We start from the raw sequence: 25205 nt of genomic DNA on the forward strand, positions 1-25205 counted from the left end.
GTAATTAGTTTTTCCTTTATAAAACATCGTTCCTCCATTACTCCTCTGCCATTTGTTGACAGCAAATTATATATTCCTTTTAGCATCGCATTCACCTTTTATCTTCCAAAATGTGGCACTGAATAAGAAAAGGACATTTTGTTCAGAATGTGCAGTGTTCTAGAATGCCAAGTCTCTATAGAAAGAAGAAAAATGGGAGCGCAAACAGAGAGACCACAATAGAGCCATTTTGGATTTATTATGTTCAACACAACACACTTGGGTACTTAGATACACATCTGTTTTGGAGTGGGGAACCATGGATATAGCTCACACATTCCTTTAACGAAAAGGTCATGAATGAGCCTTTTTCTCTTTATTGCCAAATACATACTTCCCTCCCACTGTTGTGAGGGTTATACGGGCAATAGTGAAGATTAAAAAAAAAAACAACAAGGATAAAGGGGAAAGCTGGCAACATCTCCTTGGATTGAGTTTTGGAAGATGAATGACTGATCTTTAGTAAATAGTGAATAATTGAAAAATGAGCAGAATATGTGGATATTTGTTGCAGGTTGAATTGTGTCCCCGTAAAATATATATTGAAGTCCTAAATTCCAGCACCTGTGATTATGACCTGGTTTGTAAACAAACAATCTTTAAAAATGTGATCAAGTCAAGTGAGGTCATACTGGATTAGGGTGGACCCTCCTTCCATGACTGGCGTCCTTACCAGAAGAGGGACATTTGGACACAGCGCACAGGCACACAGGGGACAAGGCCATGGGGAGGTGGAGGCAGGGATGAGAGGGATTCAGCTATAAGCAGTGGAACACCAGGGATTGCCTGCAACTGTCAGATGCCAAAGAAGGAACACGCCCTGCAGACACCTTGATTTCTGCCTTCTAGCCTCTGGAATCTTGAGAATAAATGTCTGTAGTTTTAGGTTCCCCAGTTGGTGGTACTTGGTTGTAGCAGCTCTAGGAAACTAACACAGTATTTAAGTAGAGTGCTTTCTGGATTTCAGTGACTTTTCGAAAAAAATTCTCTTTCTTTTTTTAGTATTAGATGGCAGTATACATATTAAATCATGAAATTAAGTGAGATCTTGACCTTTCTAAATTCTGGGAAATCTCCACCTTTCTTTTTGTAAAACTGAAATAAAATTTGACACATACCATAATATTAGTTTCAAATGTACAACATAAACATTTGATAGTTGTCTGTATTGGGAAATGGTTGCCACAGTAAGTCTTGATAACATCCATTACCATATATGATTACCATTTTTTTTCTTTTGGTGTGAACTTTTAAGATCTACTCAATGTGGCAAGTATAAAATGTACAAGCAGGTGTTAGCTGTAGTCACCATGCTGTATTATCATACATCTCCAGGCCTTATTTATTATGTAATGGGAAGTTTGAACCTTTTGCTCCCTCTCACCCACCTCCGGCAACTCCCCATCTGTAAGTTCCATTTCTTTTTTTGTTTTCTTTTCTTTTAGATTTCGAGATAAGTGAAAGCATGTGTTATTTGTATTTCTCTGACTAACTTATTTCTCTTAGCATTGCTTTCAAGATCCGTCCATGTTGAAAATGACAGAATTTCAGTGATTTTTGACAATTCTTTGTATTTATTGATTTTTTGTTTGGTCTAAAACCTAGAAAGCCAACTTTTTAAAATTTAAATGCATTTCTTATTATGTTCAATCAACCAACTTATAGTACACCATTAGTTTTTGATGCAGTGTTCAATGATTCATTAGTTACGCATAATACCCAGTGCTCATCCCATCATGTGCCCTCCTTAATGCCCATTATCTGGTTACCCCATCCCCCACCTCCCTCCCTTCTATAGCCCTCAGTTTGGTTCTTGGAGTCCAGAGTCTCTCACGGTTTGTCTCCCTCTCTGATTGCTTCCCATTCAGTTTTCCCTCCCTTCCCCTATGATCCTCTGCAGTATTTCTTATGTTCCACATATGAGAGAAACCATATGATCATTGTCTTTGTCTGCTTGAGTTATTTCACTTAGCATAATCCCCTCTAGTTCCGCCCATGTTGATGCAAATGGTGGGTATTCATCCTTTCTGATGGCTGAGTAATATTCTCTTGTATATATAAATCACATCTTCTTTATCCATTTGTCTTTTGAAAGATGTCTTGACTCCTTCTACAGTTTGTAGAAATCCAGCTATTAGGCCCCAAGGCCACTGGTCTTTTTGGGTTGTTGTTACATTCACTTACTTTGTCTTCTTCTTAATATTAAATATATATATGTATTTTGTTGAAAACCAGCCATCCTCACTCCTGCTTGCTTCTGGTGCCCCTCCCCCACTCTGAAGGGATTTTCTAACTCCTCCCACAGTTGCCTTACACATCATCCCACCTATTGGAAAAGATCATGCTGTGAACAAATAAGAATGAGAATGAAATGCCAATAGAGTATTACCCCCACCTTAAAAGACCACCAGAGACGTGAGTCAAAGCCAATCAGCAAGGATTGTTTATTGCAGGTTCAAACCTGGACCTCTGCGCCGCTCGTTGCCGATAACGCCGAGAGGTCCAGAGCTGGGTTGGTGCAGGGTTTTTATAGACAGGTACAAACAAGTTTCTGGTGGGGCTGAGCTGATTGATTGACAGTTTGAACAGGCATACTGGGCGTCAGTGAATTGGGTCAGGGGACCCCTCGCGAAAGCAGACAAAGCAATCTTACAGAAGCAGAACTGGCCGGTTAGCCCACGCATGCGGAAAAAAGCACTATCAGGATATTGAAGGCCTAGTTACTATCAAGTAAAGACAATTGGGAGTCTCCTGGTGGAATGTTACATTCCTGCTATCAAGCATCCTTGTTAATGAGATTTAGGTTTAGAAGAAATTGAACTTTATTTACTTTTCCTTCTACCTCCGCCTCCTTCCGTTTTCATGGAGGGGAGGGTGACATTAGGGCTTGAGGAACTGAGTTCTGTGTCCCTGGAAATTGGGCTATTGATAAGGTAACTTCTTTGTTGTAAATCTCAAGGACATTTGCAAACCAAGGGAGACTCCTACCTTGCAGGACTGTGATCTCTGCAAGTTAACTATCATTTTATGGCAGTCAGGGGTGCCCGAGGAATGCTACACATATGGAGGGGAGCGGGTGAAGGGTGGTGGTGCAAGGCGCCAGCCTTTGCTTTGTCCTCAGCCAGCCTCCTGCTCCTTCAAGAAAAAGAAATGTGGGCACAGTTACAAATGTTAAATAAAAATAATGGGTACATGTGAATTTCTGAGGCCTTTTGGGTAACCTGTGTGTTGGCCTGTGGGCTAAAGCATTGTTTGTACCCCATTGGCCATTTCCAGGCCAGGTGTTACCACGGCTCCCCATCTCTGTCCCAGAATACTCTGGGCTTATCTCTTTTAAAGTGCTACATTCTAGTGCAATGGTGCTTTTTAAAAAAAAAAAAAAAACACCAAAGTTTTTATTTAACTTCCAGTAACACACAGTGTAGTATTAGTTTCAGTGTACAATATACTGACTCAGCACTTCCATACATCACCGATGCTCATCAGAGCAAATGCCCTCCTTCATCCCCATCACCTGTTTCCCGTGTTCTCCCACTCACCTCCCTACTGGTGACCAGCAGTGTGTTTTCTATAGTTCAGAGTCTGTTTCTTGGTTTGTCTCTCTCTTTTTTTCCTCTTTGTTCATTTGTTTTGTTTCTTAGATTCCACATATGAGTGAAATCATATGGTATTTGTCTTTCTCTGACTGACTTATTTTAATACTCTCTAACTCTATCCATGTCATTGCAAATGACAAGATTTCATTCTTTTTTAATGGCTGGGTAATATTCCAGGATGTTTGTGTGTATGTATATACACACACACATCCCACATCTTTGTTCATTCATCAGTTGATGGACACTTGGGTTGTTTCCATAATTTGAATTGTAGATAATGCTGCCGTAAACATCAGGGTGCATGCATCCCTTTGAATTAGTGTTTTTGTATTTTTTGGGTCTATACCTGGTAGTGCAATTGCTGGATTATGGGTTAATTCCATTTTTAACATTTTGAGGAACTTCTGTCTGTTTTCCAGACTGATTTCCTACCAACAGTGCGTGAGGGTTCCTTTTTTCTCTCCACATCTTCACCAATACCAGTTGTTTCTTACAGTGTTGATTTTAGCTATTCTGACAAGCGTAAGGTGGTATCTCATTCTGATTTCGATTTGCATTTCCCTGACGATGAGCATCTTTTCACATGTCTGTCGGCCATCTGAATGTCTTCTTTGGAAAAATGTCTATTCATATCTTCAGCCTGTTTTTCAGTTGGATTGTTACGTCTTTTGGGTGTTGAGTTTTATGAGTTCTTTCTATATTTTGGATACTAAGCCTTTATTGGTATGTCATTTGCAAATATCTTCCCCTATTCTATAGGTTGCCTTATGTTTTGATCTCCTTCACTGCACAGAAGCTTTTTATGCTAATGTAGTCCCAAGAGTTTATTTTTGCTTTTATTTCCCTTGCCTCAGGAGATGCATCTAGAAAAGTTACTATGACCAGTGTCAGTGAAGTTACAGCCTGAGTTCTCTTTTAGGATTTTTATGGTTTCAGGTCTCACACTTACCACATCTTTATTAATTCATCAAGTGTCTTTAATCCATTTTGAGGTTATTTGGGGGCATGGTCTCTTATTTAGCTAATTTTCTAACTCTGTCTCTGATCTGTCTCTGTCACTAGAGTCTAAGGGCTTACGGGCAGGTACCATTTGCATTCCGTCTTTGAATGCTTTGTTTTCAGCATCCTGTCTGGCAAAGAACAGGCTCTCAGCCTTGGAACAACAAGAGTCTCTGCCCTTAAGGGCCCTGTAGTGCAATCTGGCGCCTCTTTTCTAAAGCAACATTGACAAATGGCAACGGCTTTCTATCAAGCCCACAGTTGTTAATGCTGCTTTTAACAAAAGGTGCCTTCTCTACAGAACGGAAACAGAGCAAAGTCATCTACACAAAATATGACTTACCCGGAGCTAGGCCTCTGAGTCGGGGAGCAAGATGCAAGAGAGAGGAGTCAAGAAATTTACAGGTGTGTTGAGGATACGGGAGATACGTTCAGAATTCTGGTTATTCATGTTCTTCTCCCTCACTCTCTCCCTAGCAGTGACTTCAGTTACCTGTGGAGGGCCTGGCTTTAAATTAGTGGTGGTGCTGCTCTTGACTTCTGGGAGCAGATCTGAGCTCCTCCATATTTTACCTGATCTGTCAGGTGTGCCGGTAGCTGCAAATTAATCTGCCCTGTCCCCCCACCCCCCATCCTACCATATGCATTGGCCAGGATTTACTGACTGTGGCCGTTCCATGTGAACGTGCTTCCTGATTATTTATTTTCAGGAGGTGGCCTTGCACAGGAGCTCCTCCAGCCCTGTGTCTGGGCAGCCTTGTCCACCGGCTGCCGTGGCTGCCGCGGGCACCCTGCCAGCCAAGTGCTGCAGGCAGAGAGTGGCTTTCTCTGTATCTTCTAATCCCCCTGCCCCTTCCCTGCCATGTATATTTCCATGATAAATCACCCAAGAAAGATTTTCAATGTGTTTTGACAGGATGAAACTGTGTGATTTGGCTTGATCTCGTTAAGAGCCCCATAGCCAAATCCCTCTGAAGCACAGAAGACAAGGAAAGCTTGCAAACTGGATGGTTTGTCTTTCTGCTGAGAGGGACACAACCGAACAACCTTAACTGACACGGCTGACTTCCTGTCCTTGACCTCAAGGAGAGAGGAAGAGAAGGAGGTTCCTTGCAGGTGCTCACCCGCAAAGTCCTAGTGGAAGTGATGTGGAAGTCAGCGCGGGCTTTCTAGTATGGGGCAAATATGCAGGCTGCTGAGGACTGTCCTAGCCCTCTCATTCATTCATTCCTTCATTCACTCATTTCACAAATGTGTTAGTGCTAAATGTAATAGGCGTCTTGCTAAATAATAAATAAGGCAAAAATCCGTGCCCTCAAGTAGCTCGTGGCATGGTAGGGAAGAGACATATAGATGGATAATTAGACATCAGTGTGTGGAATGCCGTGGTATAAAAAAGCCCGTGGTATTACAGTGAGCAAGGACAGCTCACTGTGCCTGGAAAGGTGGTAACAAGGACGAGCTTCCTGGTGGAAGTGATGCCAAGACTGGTTTCATAGGAGGCACAGGTGTGAGCATGGTGGATCTGGGGTGATGGAGGTAGGAAGTCTTGGGCAGAGAGGGCAGCCACGAGCAAAGGCCTCTGTGCCCATCCCTGTTGTCTTTGGTTGCAAGATTTGCTCATGGACTGTGATTCTCCTCTTTGGTTCTTTTGTGTTTTTCATCTTGAGATGTGTGTTCACTGTCCTCCCTGATTCTGTGTGGATTCCTTTGCAGGGACTGAATTTCTGCATTCTGCTTAAATGATCTGGACCATCTTCAGCCCACTCCTTGATTTTAGGTTTACCATTGTCCTCTTGATATGGACAGCTTGTGGTGATTCTTAGGGAATTCATAACCAGTTAAAAGACCAAACATACTTCCTCAGGAACATGATGGCAGTGCCCTCTGTCTAGGTTGACAGGAAATTTGAAGTTGGGTCTGTGTTTTCTCCATGTTTTTATTCCCAACTACCTTGTGCGTAAGAGGGGCAAAAGGACAAGTGGGTGGCCCCGCTAACAGGTGTCCTATGTATTCAGGGTCTTTTATTATTCTGTCTCTTCAAAGAGCAGGGAACAGTGGTACCCACACCATTTTATAAAAACTTAACTTACCAGCATAGTCAGAAGGAGCCTGTAGGATTTGAGAGAGCCCTCACGGTCACGTGACCGCTAGCGCACGTGACACGGAGGCCGTCGCAGAGTGGAGTGGGCCCAGCTGAAGTAAAGGCAGGAGCCATGAGCGCAGATGCCGTGGGCTGGATGATCAGAGCAGGGATGGTGATGGAGATGGAGTGCTCTTTATCCTGTCTACGGTGGCTCATCTTTAGGACTGTGCCTTGACTAGACAGGATGTAGCTTCTTCTGTATGTGACAGAGGCGGGAATGCGTTTTCCAGGCAGTTAGCTTAAAAAGAGTGCAGTATCTTGGCATTATGGAAATGCCAGAAAAGACGATGAAGTGTCTAAAGTCTGACCAAAGCCAGAGTGGTAAACGACGTTTTATTCATCAGGATGGATGCCCGAGTACGCTGAGCTGCTGAGAATGCTTTGTCCTTCGAACATGGGGATGGAGCCTCTGGGCACCATGAGTTCCTCATAACAGCAATAAGACCACCTTACATTTGCATGGCACTCGGGAGATGAACCTTGCTTTCATGCATGTGATCCAAATTATAGAGGGAACTTCTTTTGGGGGCAGGGTTGGCGGGGGAGAAGATTTCCAAAGGAAGAGTGAGTGTTTCTGTCCTTCAGGAAATTTAACCATCAGCTGAGGCTTAATCCCTGGAGTCTGGTTCTGGCTCAGCTTCAGCAGCTCTCAGGAGTGTGAGCTTTCTTGGCTCTCCTCCATCATCCTGGGCCCCAGTCGTCATCCCAAGGAGAATCTGGAATCTGAGTCCTTCCTGGAAAAGCCCGAGACTCTGCATTCAACCCCACCATAGTGGCAGGTGGCTTCTTGCAGTCTTGGCTCCTGCCCTTGGTGGCTGTGATTCTAGAACCTACTTGCGGAGAGCAGAGCATCATACTGTCACTGATCAGACAGCTGCCTGCTGCTTGTTCCCTCAGATCTTGGTTCCAGAGCTTCCACTGCTGAGACCCTCTCTGTCACTGGACTGTGTCCTGCATCTTTCTGTAGCCTTTGTCAGCATGGCCATCACTGATGTGGATGATGGTCATTCTGCTGTAGTCTCCCTGTGGTGCCTGTTGCCACTGTAACCACCATCATTATGCCTTTTTGACCACCTGTAGTGTGTAGGCAGCTGTACAACTGAGTTCTGAGCACAAATTGTATCTCTCAGATTTGTCCCATTTTTAGGCCCTCAGGGCCAAGAGAAAGAGGATCTTGTGACATAGCTATCCCAGTTGCTACTGGACTTTCAGAGATAACTGTCCTGGCGGAAGTGAAGGGCAACACTCCCCCTTTCCCTCAACCAATCCATTCTTGATCAAGAAAACTTAGTTGAACCCAGGACGACCTAGGGCAAATTTTAGTTATGCACTCTTTCAGTGCAAGAATATATGGTTGTCATCCCGTGTCTTGATCCTGCCAGCAGGAGGGAATAATAATAGCTTCTTCCCAAGAGCAAGGCAAATAATATGCATTTATTCTAATGATCACAACCACCTTCCACAGACACTGTGTCTGTGTTACAGATGAAGACCAGTTCAGAGAGGGGACGTGATTGGCCTACATCACATAGAGAGTAAGGGGCCCAGAACTGGATATTATGCTCAGATTTTTCTAGCCTCTAAGCCTGTGCACTTTCCTCTCCATGGGGTTTCTTCTTCTCCTTCCTTTCTGTAGTCAATGGAGAGCCTGCCCCAGGAGAGGCTTCTGAAGCAGGTCATCCGAAGCCAAGTCATCTGTTTGGCCTTAATCATCTTGGTAAGTATTCATTATCGTATTCGAGCCTCAGAAAACCTCTGTGAAGTTGGTAAGACAGTTAAGTATGAGAATAGTAACTGTAAATTGAGGAGACTGGAACTTAGAAGGGTTGAATGAGTTCCCTTATGAGGTGATAGAGAATAGGGTTACTTCTAGGTTCTCTGGGTCAAATGCCTGTGAATCTTGAAGAAGTCTCATTTTAAATCTGATGACAAACATGACTTCTATTTCTGATGGACGGAAAAAAAAAAACCCCAAAAACAAAAAAACCTGCAGGGAATAAAGTAAGGATCACACATAAATCTGACTTTGAAAGAGCCCATGTCCTCCCATCTGCCTATGTCCGTGCAGGGGTGTTTCCATGCAGGGGTGACCCCGTGTACTCTGGGACATGACTGTGCCCAGCCACGACCGGACGGCGTGGGGTGGCACGCTGAGGAGGCTGACCAAGAATTACCTACCTTTCCTCCATGTGGCCCTCACTAGCGTCTTCTCAGATTTGATCCTCCATCCCAACGTCTTCTTCAGCCTTTTCTCTTGTCTCTGAAGAAGGTTCTACCCGGAACTGCTCAGGACGAGTGACTGCCATGATGCTGTCCCAGCTAGGCCGTTGACCACGACGTGGGTGGTTTATGCTCACTGAGGGTGCCAGGAGTTTCCTTGGGTAGGAGGGATCAAAGAAACAGTATGTTCACCTCCTTTAAAACCATTTGCCCCCCTTAGACCTTGAGGGAATGATTAAGAGTGTCTTCAGAAAGTTGTCTTGCTAAGGAAGAAACACTTTTATAATTAAATTAGATCGTGTTGGGCCAAATGGAGAGTGAGAAGTTCTTTTTGATTGCCATCAACTGATCCATTTACTGGAGGGCAGTGACCTTCGCCTCCTCTGCTGAGATGTGCCGGGATCAGGGCTGGGGACTCTTCCAGGGTCAGCGCGGCAATGGAGGGTATAGGAGAGCAGCCTGAGGAGGGGCAGCCTGAGGAGGGGGTGGTCGGAGCAGGCCCCTGGGTTGGAAATCTGATTTCTCACCTGTGCTGCTTGCCGATTTCTTACAGTCACCATTTCTTTTCTTGCTCCTGTTTGGCTTTGCGAAATGTAGTAGAATATGTCGATGACTGCCTAGAATTCTGAGCTTATCAAATTCACACACAGACTCAGAAACACATTGATAAAAAATGGAGATTTCTGAGATAGAGCATCTGATGGAAAGTAAGTTTTACTTTCTCACAGCTCTTTTGCAGGCTGGGCTTGAACTCCCTGAAAAGCAGTCCGGCTCTGTGTCTGGGAACTTCTGTATCTGCTTCTCCTTCTGCCCTTTAGCCTTCCCTTTTCTGCACCCACTTCTCAATCTCAGCCTGAGAAAAGAGCAGTGCTCCTCAAACCTCCGTGGGAGCTGGTCTCCCAGAGATCCTGAGGAAATGCGGATTCTGAGTCACCGGAGAGGGAGATCCCAGGGGGCACGGCCGCACGCGGTGAGCACAACACCGTGAGGTCAGGCCTGGGCTCTGAGCCTCTGTGAGCTTAGGACAGCCTTGAAGAGGCTGCAAGCTTGGGTGCAGACCAGCTCCAGCGACTGGCTCTACGAGACTTGCCATCAAGCTGGCGTGGGCTCAGGGTGACCCAAAGGTGTCAACACTGAAGGACAGAACAACCATTTGCCCCATTTCCTCGTCTGTCTGTGTGGAGCTCTAATGTGGCTAGACTCAGGCCCAGGGCTTTCTCTGTCCCCTGTGACCCCACTGGGCCAACCCTGCAACAGTTACTGCTTCTGAGGTCTTAGCTTCTGGAGCATTCCTGAAGCCGTAGGGAGGAACACAGACCGCACTGCTTTCCTTCCTGCATTCTCTCCCTGGCCTGGCGTCTTGTGGCGAGAGGACCACTTTTCTCTAGCTCCAGGGACACGAGAGTAGTGCTTGTGGGACAGTTACCACACAGGCTGGAGTGAAACGGAAAAGGCGGAATCTGCTGGCGTCATCGCTGAGCTGCTCCAGGTCGATACCGACTGGCTTGACTGTTTTTCAGCAGTTGGAGAAAAACTGTTTGGATTATTTCCACCTCCCCCAACCCCTTGACAGTCTGTTCTTCCGGACTTGTTACCTGACTGTAATTGGGGAAGTCTGGAATAACGTGGGTCACCCTCTGTGATGACATGAATTTCTGTGTAATTATGGTTTTAACCATTTATCCTTAAGCACCCTGGGTGCCCACCCGGCTCCCTGCCTTATCGGATCTCCCAGAAACCACGATGCTGGTTTTCCAGTTTAAAAGGGCCAGTCTTTAAAACCTGGGAACCTTGCGAAGGAGGTAAGATGTAGAGTTTGGAGATCAAAGTAACTGCTATGTCCTGGGCTGGCAGCTGTAGTCACCGAGTGTTAGTAGGTGTCTGCAGTGACCTGTACTGTGCTGTGTGATTATTGTGAGTAGTTGTGTAGCTGGCTTCTGACAGAGCTGGCATTGGAAGTGGCTTTAGGCCCTGGGTTTGATAAGTCCATCCTATGAACAAATGGTAATAGTGGGTTGCTGCGTACTATGGCAGCTTTGTCTGTAGACAAAAGGACGCTTAAAAAAAAGAAAAAGATTCATGTATTTATTGTAGACAGAGCGCGTGCAGGAGAATGGGCAAGCGCAAGCTGGGGGAGGGGCAGAGGGAGAGAATCTCAGGCAGACGCCCTGCTGAGCACAGAGCCTGATGTGGGGCTCAGTCCCAGGACCATGAGATCATGACCTGAGCCGAAACCAAGAGTGGGGTGCTTAACCGACTGGGCCACCCAGGTGCCCCCAAAGGGATGTTTTAATAGAGGAAACCGTGTGTATCTCCACAGGCAGGGCCATATGTGAGGGGCTTGGTGCAGGCTGGGCAGAATGGGAGATGCCACTGAACCGGAACCACGAGGCCGCAGATGGTATTAGTGTGGCAGGAAAGGCTCAAAGAGGGATTGAATCATCAAAAGAGGGTCCCAAGCCCCACCGAGGGCTGACCTTGAAGCAGGAGGAGTGCCAGTAACAACTTTTTGCCACTCTTACTGTTTTTCTCATCAAAGTCCCCAGAGGTAGCTACATTCCAAGTGGAACTCACTGATGAGTGTGTGTTTGGCGCTCCTAGCTGTGATGGTTAATGCCACACTGAAGTATTTCGCTTGCACATGGCCGCAGGTTCCATTAATTGTGCTCAGGGACCAGGGAACCTGAGGCTGTGGGACAGTCCAGTACTCTCTGTCTGAGGAGTCAGTCGTCTGGCCTCCAAAAAAATGGAGGCTTTGTTCAGGTCTCCAGGAACTGGGCTGAGGCATGGATTAGCCTGGGGTCATGTAGGGTTTTTTTGTTTTGTTTGTTTTGTTTTGTTTTGAGCTGATTTCAGGCAGCTGAAGAGAGGGAATGGGGTTAGTGAGAAATGGCCAGAGAGAGCAACACCAGCTGCATCATGGAATTCCTGCCCCTGTGGGCGATGGGCCACTGAGGGCGCTGAGGAGAGCGCACTACGCTGTCTCTCTGCGGTCTGCGGAAGTGGACGCTTTCCCGCCGGCCCCTGCTCTCAGTGACTAGGGGCAGCTCTCTCTCTCCTAGGCTACATCTGCACAAGGACAGAGGGACTTTCTGAACCTTTGGAGAGATCCTGAAGCAGAGGAGCCCTGGAAAGTCTGAGAGGGGGCATAGGTGACAGCTCAGAGCTTTCCACTGCAGCCATATTGAAGTCAAATAGCCTCGGTGGGGCAGGGAATGTGGAAGGGCCCCAGAGTTTCCGTTACAGCCTGTTAGTTACATAAACTCTGACCCTGACTTTGGATTTCTGAGATCCATAAAGTCAGCAACTGATTTTAAGAAAAAACAAATGCAAAAGGTCTTTATTATGCAGAGATTATACCATCAGCAAGAACTAAAATAAAAATTATCTCGATAAAACTACTTCAAATCCAAAGGCTAGAAAGACTTTAGCCTGGAATCCTTGGTTTCTAGAAATCAAATTAACTTGGGAAATCAAAGAGAAACAGGAAGAGTTTGAAAATACATTTTCAGTTTTATTATCAGAACAGTAGCCAGAGAAAATATAAAATAATGGAAGAAAGTACGATAAAGCTGTGAAAAAGCAGAGATTTCTTCAGGAGATGTGTTGCAATGGAGAGGACAAACAGGAAGATAACTGAAAATTAAATATTTGAAAGCGAGGATAGACAGATAGGAAAAGGAAAATGAGTTATGCTTGGGTATCAGGGCTCTGAAACAGGACTTCCTTTCTTTAAAAAAGAGGGAAATACTTTATGTGTTACTAAATCAGACAGAGTGACCAGGGTGAAATAAAGGTAAGAAAAGTAATGTATTAGGGAGAAAATTGAAAAACTCTTCAGAAGGTGCCAGAATCCAGAAGATGACTGAAAAACACTCTTTGAGCAGCAAATACTCCATAGTAAGAGCAGTGAGCCACGATTCTTGGAACCTGGGGATGAAAAAAATTGAGAGAAGAACACTAGTAAGAGGAGTAACTTGGAAAGCTTCAAAATGACACAGACATCACCTGCACCTTGAAGGAACCTACCCAAGAAATATATGGAATTGGTGCAAGAAGAAGGCATAGAGAAAAAAAAAAAAAAGGGAATATTTTTGGGGGCAAAGGGGAGAAGTAGAAAACAATAGATGAAGTCCAGCCCTGGACTGACCTGGTGGGAAAATGTGTCCTTGATGAATGGGATTGGGCATCCCAATTGGGGGTTTTGATAGTGGGAAGCTTCGTTTGAACAGTGGGTGATTGTGGTAGACTCAGATTGTTTTGCACTTGTATTTCTTGCTGTAGGAGAATGTGCAAGACAAAATCTGAAGGAGTATATTAAAAAATCTTATGTCTGAGCCAGAAGGGAAAGTAAAAGGAAACAAGGTAGGCAGACCTTAGCACTACCTGTGTTAGAACGGAAAACGATGTGCTTAAGAAGCATCTTGAAAACAGCTAGAAACTAAAATGAGTCTTCCTGAGGGGAACCAGGAAACAAGAGTTGGGAATGGGCACACAAGAAAGGCGAGATGTTCTCCACTGACTCTTCCAAATCTCCTGTCTCTCCTTCCAGACCCAGCTGTCTGCCTTCTGGAGGTAGACTGTTCTCCCTGAAGCTGCTTTACTCGCTAGTCCCATTGGCTAAGGCCAATGGAGGGCACAACAGGTGGAGAGAAGCTGAGGTGCTAATTCACCGACTCCTGCCCTTACCCCTGCAGTCTGAGCTGGTAATGGCTTCTCTGCATGCTTCCCTTCTGTGCTCCCTTCACCTGCCCACAAATCCCCAGAGCGCTCCCCAAACAAGGAAAACTTAGAAGTTGTTAACTATGTGGATGAGCAAAGAAAGTCATCTCAAATAAGATCCATGGGGGCTACCATCACTGCAGAACTCTGACCTTGGCAGTAATAGTTACTGCCAAGAACATTTTGAATAGCATTTTTTAAAAGAAAAAAAAATTTATTTATTAATCTGCTTGGATTACCTCTAAGGAGATGAGCTATGAGTGAAATTTGGGATTAGTACACAGGAATGGCTTTTAAGAGACTGTCTAGACTCTAGGACATCTTTGTCTTTCATGGAACTCCCCTTGAATATTTTTAGAGAAAATTCTCTGCCATATTCTTAAGCACTGTGAGGGAAAGGAAATTAATAAACTCTCTGCCTCCCAGTCTAGTGTCTAATATACTTCACCATCAAAATTGTTTTCTTTGAAATATTTTTTTTAAGATCTTGGATTGCAATTTGTATTTTCTATCTATTTTTATTACAGTGGTATATTAGCTTGAAGTGTACAGCATCATGATTCAATAATTCCACATTGTTCTGTGCTTACTGTGACGAGTGTAGACCCCATCTGTCACCAAACAATATTGCTATCATCTTACTGACTACACTCCCATGCTGTGCTTTTCATCTCCATGACTTACTTATTTTGTAACTGGAAGTTTGTTCCTATTGATCCCCTTTATCTATTTTGTCTGTCTGTCCACTTACCTCCCCTCTTGCAAACTCTCGTTTGTTTTCTGTATTTAAGAATAACTCGGGGGGGGGGGGCTTGTTGTTTCTTTTATCGCTTTGTTCACTTGTTTCTTAAATTTCACATATGAGTGAAATCAATATGTTATTTGTCTTTCTTCACTGACTTATTTCACTTAGCAGTATATCCTCTTGGTCCATTTATGTTGTCATAAGTGGCAAAAATCTCATTCTTTTTAGGGCCAAGTAATATTCCATCACACAAATATACCACGTCTTCTTTATCCAGTCATCTATCAATGGACACTTGGGCTGCTTCCATACCTTGGCTATTGTAAATAATGCTGCAGTAAACATAGGGGTGCATTTCTCTTCTCAAATTCGTGTTTTCAGTTTTTTTGGGTAAATACTTAGTAGCAGAATTACTGGATCATATGGTGTTTTGATTTTTAATTTTGTGGGAATTTGTATATGCTCCCAGCCTATCTTCCACCAGTTTGATTCTCATCAACAGTGCATGAAGATTCCCTCTCTCCGCATCCTTGCCAACACTTGTTATTTCTTTTTTCTTTGAGAGGAAGACAGTGCAAGAACAGATTTCTCCTTAGGGATAGTCAGTGTCTAATGTCAAAATTAGTCTTCTATTGGGATCTCTTCCCCCAGTGAACTGAAGGGCACAAATGAGGCTCTTCCAACAATGGCAGAGACTCACGTGTCCTGGTGAGGCTGAATCCAGGGATTTTTTTTTTTTTAAGATTTGTGTATTTATTTGAGAGAGAAAGTACATGGGACAGGGACAGAGGGAGAGGGACAGAGAGTCTCAAGCAGACTCTATGCTGAGTGCAAGACTGATGCAGGGCTCGATCTCACAACCGTGAGATCGTGGTCTGAGCCAGAACCAGGAATTGGATGCCTAACCAACTGTGCCACCCAGGGGCCCCGTGAATTCAGGAATCATCATTGTCTGCTGTTTTTCCCTCATAACACTAAGTCTTGCTGTCGTCTGGGATATACTCAGGTTAAAGATATGGAAATGCAGGGATTAACTGCTTTAGGGTCTTGATTTTGTCAGTGTGGGACTAGTGCTGTCCCACTAGTACATCATCTTATGTGTCCTGGTAACTCTTTAAATTCCTTAACAATGAGACATACACAAGGCTTGGCATTTCATTCAGCCTGGGAGGGGCTGAGAAAATGAAATTCATACAGTGGACAAAGCCCAGGCAACAGCTACTGAAGAATCCAGTGTCTACCCAGGGACCACGAATCCTCTCCCCTGGGGCAAAATTAAACGTTCACAGGGATTATAATATAATAATCACATAGATTTAAAATCTAGACCTTGGATTTAAAAGGCCAAGAGAATTTGATTTTGAACTTTACCTCGCAAAATGATTAAGTTCTGGACATTAATTTTTCCCTGGAAAATTAATAATTCAGGATGATTTGTACTCAAACTTGGGGACACACCATTGGTATTAATGGATTACAATAGTTGTATACTGTTATTGAAGAGCATGCAAAACCTTTGATGACCTGTATTATATATCATGGTTAGGCAAATTCAAAATGGGGAATAGTTAATTTTTCAGCTTTGAATTTAATTGAGTTAACAAACTGTGTCGTCAGCCCAATCCAGAACTCTTGGAGAGCAGAATGCTGCTTGCCCTCCGGTGGGCCCAGAAGAACCCACAAGGAAGCAATTGTTGACTTTGGGAGATGGACCTCATGGAGATGGGGTCTGACCTCGTTCCCACTTACCTGTCTGAACATGGGATAAATGTGGTGGTTCTCAGTGGTCACTGCCCATTAGAGTATCCTGGAAGCTTTTAAAAAAACCGAATATCCAGGGAGCAGGTGCCTGGGTGGCTCAGTAGGTTAAGCATCTGACTCTTGGTTTTGGCTTGAGTCATGAACTCAGGGTCCTCATCTCAGGGTCTGGGTTTCGGCTTGGGTCGTGACCTCAGGGTATTGGTTTTGGCTTGGGCTGTGATCTCAAGGTCATGATCTTGGGGTCGTGATCTCAGGGCTGTGAGACCCAGCTCCATGTCAGGCTCCATGCTCAGTATGCAGTTCGGTTAAGACTCTCTGCTCCTCCCCCACCCAAATAAATAAATTAAAAATAAATAAATAAATAAATAAATAAATAAATAAATAAATTCCAATGCCCAGGCCGCCTCCCAGACTTACTAAATCTGATTCTTTGGAGAGTGGAACCCAGGCACTAGTATTTTTAAAGTTCTCCCAGTGTTTGCTGTGGTGGTAAAAGTTGAGAACCACTTCCTTAAAAGTTGAGCAAAGAAAAGAAGGAAGGAAGGAGCCCTGGTCAGTGTATCCCCCCTTCTTCCTGTTCCTAAGTGGAGTAACCTTAGAGATTGGTAGTCCTGGCTACTTTCTGATTTCACTCATTACCCTTCAAGTAGTAGAACAGATTTTTGACAGAAGGATGTTGGGAGAAGTAACTGGGAATACATGTGCCTCTTTGTTTCCTTTGGGTCCTCCTACTGACAGAACTGTTTGCTCTTCTCTGGCTACAAGATAAATGTAGTGTTTTTTTTGTTTGTTTGTTTTTATTTTTTATTTATTTAAAAAAATTTTTTTGTTTTGTTTTAACACTAAGGTCTTCTGCTTGTTTTAAAGACTTCGGCTTTTTATCGAGGTCTGTGTTGGTTCATCTCTGCTAGTTAGTGACTGGGCATGTAGAATTAATTCAGGGCAGAGATGTGAGAAAGGCCACTTGGTCCAGATTTTAGTTATGTTCTCCAACTAGCTTTTTCAATTAAAAAAAAAAAAAGTCAATACTTCTTACATTTATCTGCCTGACTTCTGTTTGTTGAGAGAAGATGAACAGAGCAAACCAGGACATGGGGTGGACCAAAGGCGGGGTAATAAAGTGACAACCCTATTTGTTTATGTATTTGTTATTGAAGTACGGTTGATGCAAAATGTTACATTATTTTCAGGTGTGTAGGATAGGGACTTGACAACCCTGTCCACTGTGCTGTGCTCACCACAAGTGCTCACCATCATCTGCCACTGTGCAGTGCTATTATAATATCACTGACTCTATTTTTTTTTAAGATTTTATTTATTGGGGCACCCGGGTGGCTCAGTGGGTTAAAGCCTCTGCATTTGGCTCAGGTCTTGATCCCAGGGTCCTGGGATCAAGCCCCACATTGGGCTCTCTGCTCAGCAGGGAGCCTGCTTCCCCTTCTCTCTCTCTGCTGCCTCTCTGCCTACTTGTGATGTCTGTCTGTCAAATAATGAAATAAAATCTTTAAAAAAAAAGATTTTATTTGTTTATTTGAGAGAGAGCTGGCATGAGCAGAGTGGAGGGGCAGAGGGAGACGCAGACTCGTGGCTAAGCAGGGAGCCTGATGCAGGACTGGATCCCAGGACTCTGGGATCACAACCTGAGCTGAAGGCAGATGCTTAACTGACTGAGCCACCCAGGTGCACCTGATTTTTAAATTTTTATAACTTATTCACTCAATAACTAGAAATCTGTATCTTCCACTCCCCACTGCCCATTTTATCAGTACCCCTAACTCCTCTCCCTCTGGCAACTACCAGTTCTCTGCATTTATGGGGCAGTTCCTGGTTTTTTGTTAGTTGTTCATTTTGTTTTTTAGGTTCTACATATAAGTGAAATCATGTGGTTTTTGTCTTTTTCTGTCTGATTTTTTTTTTAAAGATTTTATTTATTTATTCAACAGAGATCACAAGTAGGCAGAGAGGAGGAAGCAGGCTCCCCGCTGAGCAGAGAGCCTGATGTGGGGCTCAATCCCAGGACCCTGAGATCATGACCTGAGCCGAAAGCAGAGGCTCAACCCACTGAGCCACCCAGGCACCCTTCTGTCTGATTTTATTTTTTTGCACTTAGCATAATAGCCTGTTGGTCTATGACCAAGTATGATGAGATCTAATTCTTTTTTATGGCTGAGTAATATGCATGAATATATATAGATACATATATATAAAGTGGAATCTGTATATGTATGTCTATATACGTGTGTGTGTATCTACACCACATGTTCTTTATCCATTCATCTGTTGATGGACACTTGGGTTGCTTCCAGAGCATGGCTATTATAAATAATGCTGCAGTAAACATAGGGGTGTGTGGGGTGCCTGGCTGGTTCACGTGGTAGATCGCGTGGCTCTTGATCTTGGGTTTTTAAGTTTGAGCTCCATGTTGGGCATAGAGATTACTTAAAAAGAAAAAAACCCATAGGGGTGCATATATCTTTTCAAATTAGTGTTTCACAATTTTTAAACCAAGAAATATTTGTTTGACAATTTTATAAGGGGGGTGGAATTTATATGCTAAGAACATTTTTATGCATCTTTCTTGATGTCCAAAATTACCTGCATTGCCCCAGATGTAACCTAACATTTTAACTTACTGGTTTTCTAGATTTTTATAGCACTCATGATTGGATTGGATGGGTTTAGTCACTCAGACTCACTGAGGATAGAAGTAATTTATAGAAATACTTGCTAAGTCTTATTCAAAATATTTTGAAAAATTATTTCCCCCCACCCCTGGCTTCTGTGTAGGCAAAGTATTTCACACTTGTTGGTTGATTCTGCTTTAACTTCGTTTTTCTTTTGCAATTTTCTGAAACAGGCACCTTCTGTAGAGTAACACAAAAGGTTTACAATACAGACAGTATTAAATTGCTCATTTGCAGAAAAACGCATTACACGATGTCAGTTGGGATTGCCAGCATCACATCACTGCAGTCACAGCATGAAATTTGTATATGTACCTTGTGGAAGTGATCAACACAGAGAAGTGAGCACCAGCTAGGATCACCTTCTGAAATTTTCACTTGGGGATACTGCCTTATCCCGTAGGAGCTGGATCACAGTTTGCCTGTGATGTAATCGTGTATGGAAACTGATAACACAGTCCAGTGCGTTCCCTGATGCGTTAGAGTCCCTTTTAGACTGATTACACTGGGCACCTCCTTCCTGGCTCCTCTCTCATCCAGGGGCTAACCAGAATGAAACGGCAAAGACTGCAAGCCAAAATGCCAAAGAGAGGCCAGAGATTCATGGTACATGTTCATGGTGCGTGGATTATTCTGGCGACGGTGGCTAGGTTACAAGTGGGGGGCTAGGGCATGATGTGCTTACATTGTAGTATAAGGCCCAGAGGCCTTACCAGGTAGATGAATGTGGTGAGGATTCTGGTGATGAACCATTTAGATGCTATGATGATTTTTGACTTCACAAACATAGGAATTAAAATATTATGTATCTAGGATCCCCAGAGCAAATTAGTGTAGCGTTGAAATAAAATAAGGTATAATACTTTCCATCACTGCAATGCAGTGAACTATGATAGTCTTTAAGAATTTAAAACTGTTCATATGTATGCCCTGTTGATATTATTATATTGATTGCATGATATAAACTTGCTGAAATTTTTCATTAGTATGTAACTGGCTTATAGATCGTAATACTCTCCTTTTAAAAAAGATTTTATTCATTCATTTGAGAGAGAGGGAGAGAGTGAGACAGAGTGCCAGCCTGAGTCGGGGGAGGGGCAGAGAGAGAGAGAGAGACAGACAGATAGACTCCCTGCTGAGCAGGAAGCCTGATGCTAGGCTTGATCCTAGGATCCTGAGATCATGACCAGAGCTGAAGGCAGTTGCTTCAGCAACTGAGCCACCCCGGTGCCCCAGAGAATTATGTCAGCTTCCTTCAGAGAAAATCAGAAATCGGCATCTGCAAAGATAATTAAGCAAAGACACACTGGATTATTTGGGTCATTTAGGAGCCGATGGAGTTAACCACCTTAGGATCTCTTAGTCCTTGTACTAAAATGTATCACTGTTCTTTTATCCATCTGTCATCAGGTGCAAAAAATAACCTGAAAGCATATAAGAACTCAAGGGTGCTTGTGTCCTAGGTCAAATCCCGTGTCACCTGTAATTAATGAAGAGGCTCCTCCTCCATCTGGACCTTTATTCCTCATGAAATTTGTGTCACTCTATTCACTGGTGGCACTTTGTGCAATTTACCTCCTTCTTCAATCTTGGAAGATGGACAGGGGCCAAATATTATTACTTTGTACCTAATAGTTTTATAAATTAGGGAATTCACTCAGTGTCACAATTAAGAACCATGTCTATTTCATCTATGTATTCCCAGAATAATTTTTAGTGTAGAGTCTGTATTTAGTGAATGCACATTGATTAAATGGACCTACTTCTGGAACTTTTGCCCACCAATATATTTTACTGAAGCACATTCAGAAGTCAAAAATGTATCAGCTCCCATCTTGTTTTAAACTGCTGAATGACCCATGAATCAAGTAAGTGGTACCTTCATAATCTTTAGAAGGTTCAAATTTGATGAAAATCTGACATCATTTCTAAATGTGACAGTGGTATAGATTGATAATGTAAAAAAAGCAGTTAAATTGGCTGAGATTTCACTTTGCTCAGCAAATCAGCTTTCTAGTCATTAAGAATTGGCAGGGATGTGATGGACCATTTGGACATACGAAAAGACACTTGGCAGAACCTTTCTGGTTTACAGTTGAAAATCTGACAAGTTTTATGAAGAATAATTAATGATAAGTCTTAAGAAAAGACAGGAAACAGGAATACTCACATTTGTTATGATTATTATTTTTGTCTTCCTGCTCTATTCTTCATGTGGGGTTAATTTCTAGAGCACTGCCTTCAAGTTTAGGGATCCATTCTCCAGTCATTTGCAATCTGTTGTTTAGATCATGGAGTGACTATTTCATTCCAGGTATTGTAACTTGGAATTCTAGAATTTCTTTTTATGTTTTATAGTTTCCATGTTTCTGCAAAGAATTTCCATTTATTTATTTAAGGCCATGTTTTCTTTAAGTCCTTGAGGATGTTTATTTTTTTTTTGAAACATTATTTTATTTATTTTCAGTGTTCCAGAATTCATTGTTTATGCACCACACCCAGTGCTCCATGCAATACGTGCCCTCCTTTAATACCTACCACCAGGCTCACCCATCCCCCGACCCCCTCCCTTCCAAAGCCCTCAGTTTGTTTCTCAGAATCCACAGTCTCTCATGGTTCATCTCCCCTTCTGGTTTACCCCAGTTCACTTTTGCTTTCCTTCTCCCAATGTCCTCTGTGTTATTCCTTATGCTCCAAAAGTAGGTGAAACCATATAATTGACTTTCTCTGCTCAACTTACTTCACTCAGCATCATCTCCTCCAGTCCCATCCAAGAATCACTAATTTAAAGCCAGTGTCTGAAAATTCCAGCCTGTGTATCACCTCAGGGTCTGTTTCCATATATAGTTTTTTTTCTTTTTTTTCCCCTTTCAATTGTGGTCCACATTCTCCTGCTGCTGCTGCTTCTTTGTATGTCTAGACTTATTTATTGTATGTTATAAATTGTGGATGATGCATTGTAACGGTTCTGGATTATATTGTCTTCCTTTCTAGAAATGTCGGGATACCTAATTTTGGGGTGTCTCTCCTTGATCTTTGCAGGCTTATTCCCAGCTTTGTCAGAGTCCAGCTGTCCAATAAACCTCTCTGTGATGATGGAAAGGTTATTATTTGCGCTATATCCAGTGTGGCTGGCACTAGTCACATTTTGCTGCTGAGTATTTGAAATGTGGCTTATGAGATTGACAAAGTCAGTTTTAAGTTTTATTGAATTTTAATTAGTTGGAATTTGAACTTAAATTGCTCTTTGTGGTCAGTGGCTACTGAATTGGCCAGTGTGGGTCTAGATTGAATCTCATTCTGGTGTATGGTTGTTCCTCCTAGACCTTTCTGGAATCTCAGTCAATGTCTGGGGTATTGAGGAGTCTCTCCATTCTGATCTGGGCCAGAACATCTGCATCTCCTGGGATTGTGTAACCTCCAGTATCTTTGTTCTACTTCTTAATCTGTAGCTACCATTCTTCACCAGGCTTTTTGAGTCTCATGCTGCATGTTTACACCGCAGATCTTGGCCAAAAACCTGGAGGGAACCTTCACACAGACTTAAGCCATTGGCTTGCTATAACTAGGACTTGGAGTTTTTGGCATATTTTGATGTTACATATTTCCTTGTCCTGTTACTGTGCATAAAGTGATCTTGAAGACTTACAGAGTAAGGAAGGCAGTAATGATGGCCTTTTTGGCTCCTTCCTTCCTGTTGCCGAAGCACTTTTCCTTCCCCCATTCTCTCTCTCATGACGTTGCTCTCTAGTGAGTTATCCATTCCATGTCTGTCTTCCCAGCCAGTCTACGAGCAGAGATTGTGGCTTTTCCGCTTTTGTGTCTTTAGTATCAAGGAACATGTTTGATCCATAGGAATGCTGTATTCATTGAATTTTAGAGGGATTGACAGAAGGCATGGGGCACTGAACTTTAACAGGCTGGGCAAACCAACACAGCAAAGGAAATAAGTCCTCGAGTGAGCTCTCCAGGTGAGCTCAACAAGGCAGTTAGACAACAGAGCTGTCTAGCGATTGCTGTCACATAGCCACATGCCAATAGTCTCTTTGAAAGTTAGGAAATTAAAAAAACTTTGTGTATTCCAACATTATTTCATTATTCCAGTGGGGTCCTAAGAGGGCAGATCTTTCTTTTTTTAATTTTAATTTTTAATTAAATTTTTAATATTTTTTTTATAAACATATAATGTATTTTTATCCCCAGGGGTACAGGTCTGTGAATCGCCAGGTTTACAGACTTCACAGCACTCACCATAGCACATACCCTCCCCAATGTCCATAACCATACCCCCTGATCCCCCTCCCCCCAGCAACCCTCAGTTTGTTTTGTGAGATTAAGAGTCTCTTATGGTTTGTCTCCCTCCCGATCCCATCTTGTTTCATTGATTCTTTTCCTACCCTCCAACCCTTCACGTTGCCTCTCCATTTCCTCATATCAGGGAGATCATACGATAGTTGTCTTTCTCCAATTGACTTATTTTGCTAAGCATAATACAAGAGGGCAGATCTTGATGGCAGCAAATAAAAGTTGTGTGAATAAATTCTCAAGCCCACAGTGATATTAAGCACAGACATAACTTGAATAGTTGTTCTATGTCAGGCTTTGTGTATCTCACAACACCCCTATAAGGTAGGTGTTACTGTCTCTGTATAATAGATGAGGAACTGGGTATGGAGAGAAGCAGCACTTGACCAGTTTACAAAAAATAGCACTTGTCAAGGAAGGATTCCAACCAGGTGATGTGACTCCAGAGCTCATGGCCTTAGCCTTTATACCATCTTGCCTCTTGTATTCCTTTTCCGGTTTATTGTCTTGACATGAGGGAGGACGAGTACAGCATCGCTTACCAGCATCTTCAGCATCAGTATTTTCAGCAGACACACCTGTTCTGCAGGGCTGTGCTTGACTTCAAGTGTTAATAGAGCCCTTGTCTAAGTAACTCAAAGTCTTGTGGAGCAAATAAGACATAGAGCTAAAAATTGAATAACAATGTAAAACATATGCTAAATACAGTTAAAGATCAAACAGCTATTATCAAAAATTTATTATTACTTAGGATACTTGGGCCAAATGATCATATAATCTAGCCACATTACAGGTCTGGAAACTAAAGGACTGACTTGTTAACTGACTTGTTCAAGCCCTTAAACACTCACTTGTCTCTCTCCCTCCATCCCTCCCCCCAGTATTTACCTGTACTGACTTTAAGATACTGTGCTTAGGTCCTAGGGGTCTATGTAAGTAAGAAACAGTTTTAATTTTCAAAGGTTTTATGTATTTATTTTTATCAGGGGGAAGGGCAGAGGGAGAGGGAGTAGAGAATCTCAAGCAGACTGTGCTGGACATGGAGCCCCGTGCAGGACCCAGGCTCACGACCTTGAAATCAGCACCTGAGCCGAAACTGAGTCAGGTGCTCAACTCACTGAGCCACCCGTGTGCTCCAACAGTCCTTATTTTCAGAGAGCTCCTGTTCCAGTGGTGAGGACAAGCCCATAGCACTAACAACCATTTTATCCACTCTGTAATATTTTTTTGTTTTGTTTATTGTTTGTATGTTCTCCTGCACTGTGGGGAAGGCAGATATGTGTTTATAAATATGTACTTACATACAACATATTTTTACTTTTTTGTTATATTTATATATTTAACATGCTTTATACATATTTATATTAATATTATATATACATATATTTTGTGTATGTGTGTATATATATATATATATATTTTTTTTTTTTTTTCTGTTTTCTTCATTCCTATGTCCCCATCTCAAGCAGATCTAAGTTTTGTTGGGCTTAAAGGCCACACACATACTTTTCATGCTGGGCCCTGTGGGAGGCGCTTGTGTTGCAAGACCAGGTCTGGCCCAGCATCTGTGTCTCAGTGGATGGCGAGTGGGTGCAGTGCATGGTATGTTCCTAGAAGCCATTCCTATTTGCAGAAAGGCTAATAAAGGTTAACTGTATACAAAAGTGATTGTGAACCATGTACATACACCTCACTAAACCCAAACTAAACCCAAACACTTCAGCTTCCCCATGGCCAGACCCCCTAAGTACCTGCTGTGTCTCCTGAGGGGAGATCCGAGGGGGAAGACAGGGTGCTTTCAGCTGAGGAAAGTTAAAATATGTTACTCGTGCAAATGTGGCAGGAATGTATGACCACATGTTGTTAGGGGCCCTTCCGGGGTATTAGAAGGTATACTTGTTAAGTGAAGGGCTTTGCGGTGCCATTTTTGGGCTTACGATAAATCCCCGTGGCACCTGGTCTGTGGGGGTGGTACCTGGGACGTGTAA

This window comes from Mustela lutreola, chromosome 1, assembly GCF_030435805.1.
Source record: "Mustela lutreola isolate mMusLut2 chromosome 1, mMusLut2.pri, whole genome shotgun sequence".
NCBI classification, from domain to species: domain Eukaryota; kingdom Metazoa; phylum Chordata; class Mammalia; order Carnivora; family Mustelidae; genus Mustela; species Mustela lutreola.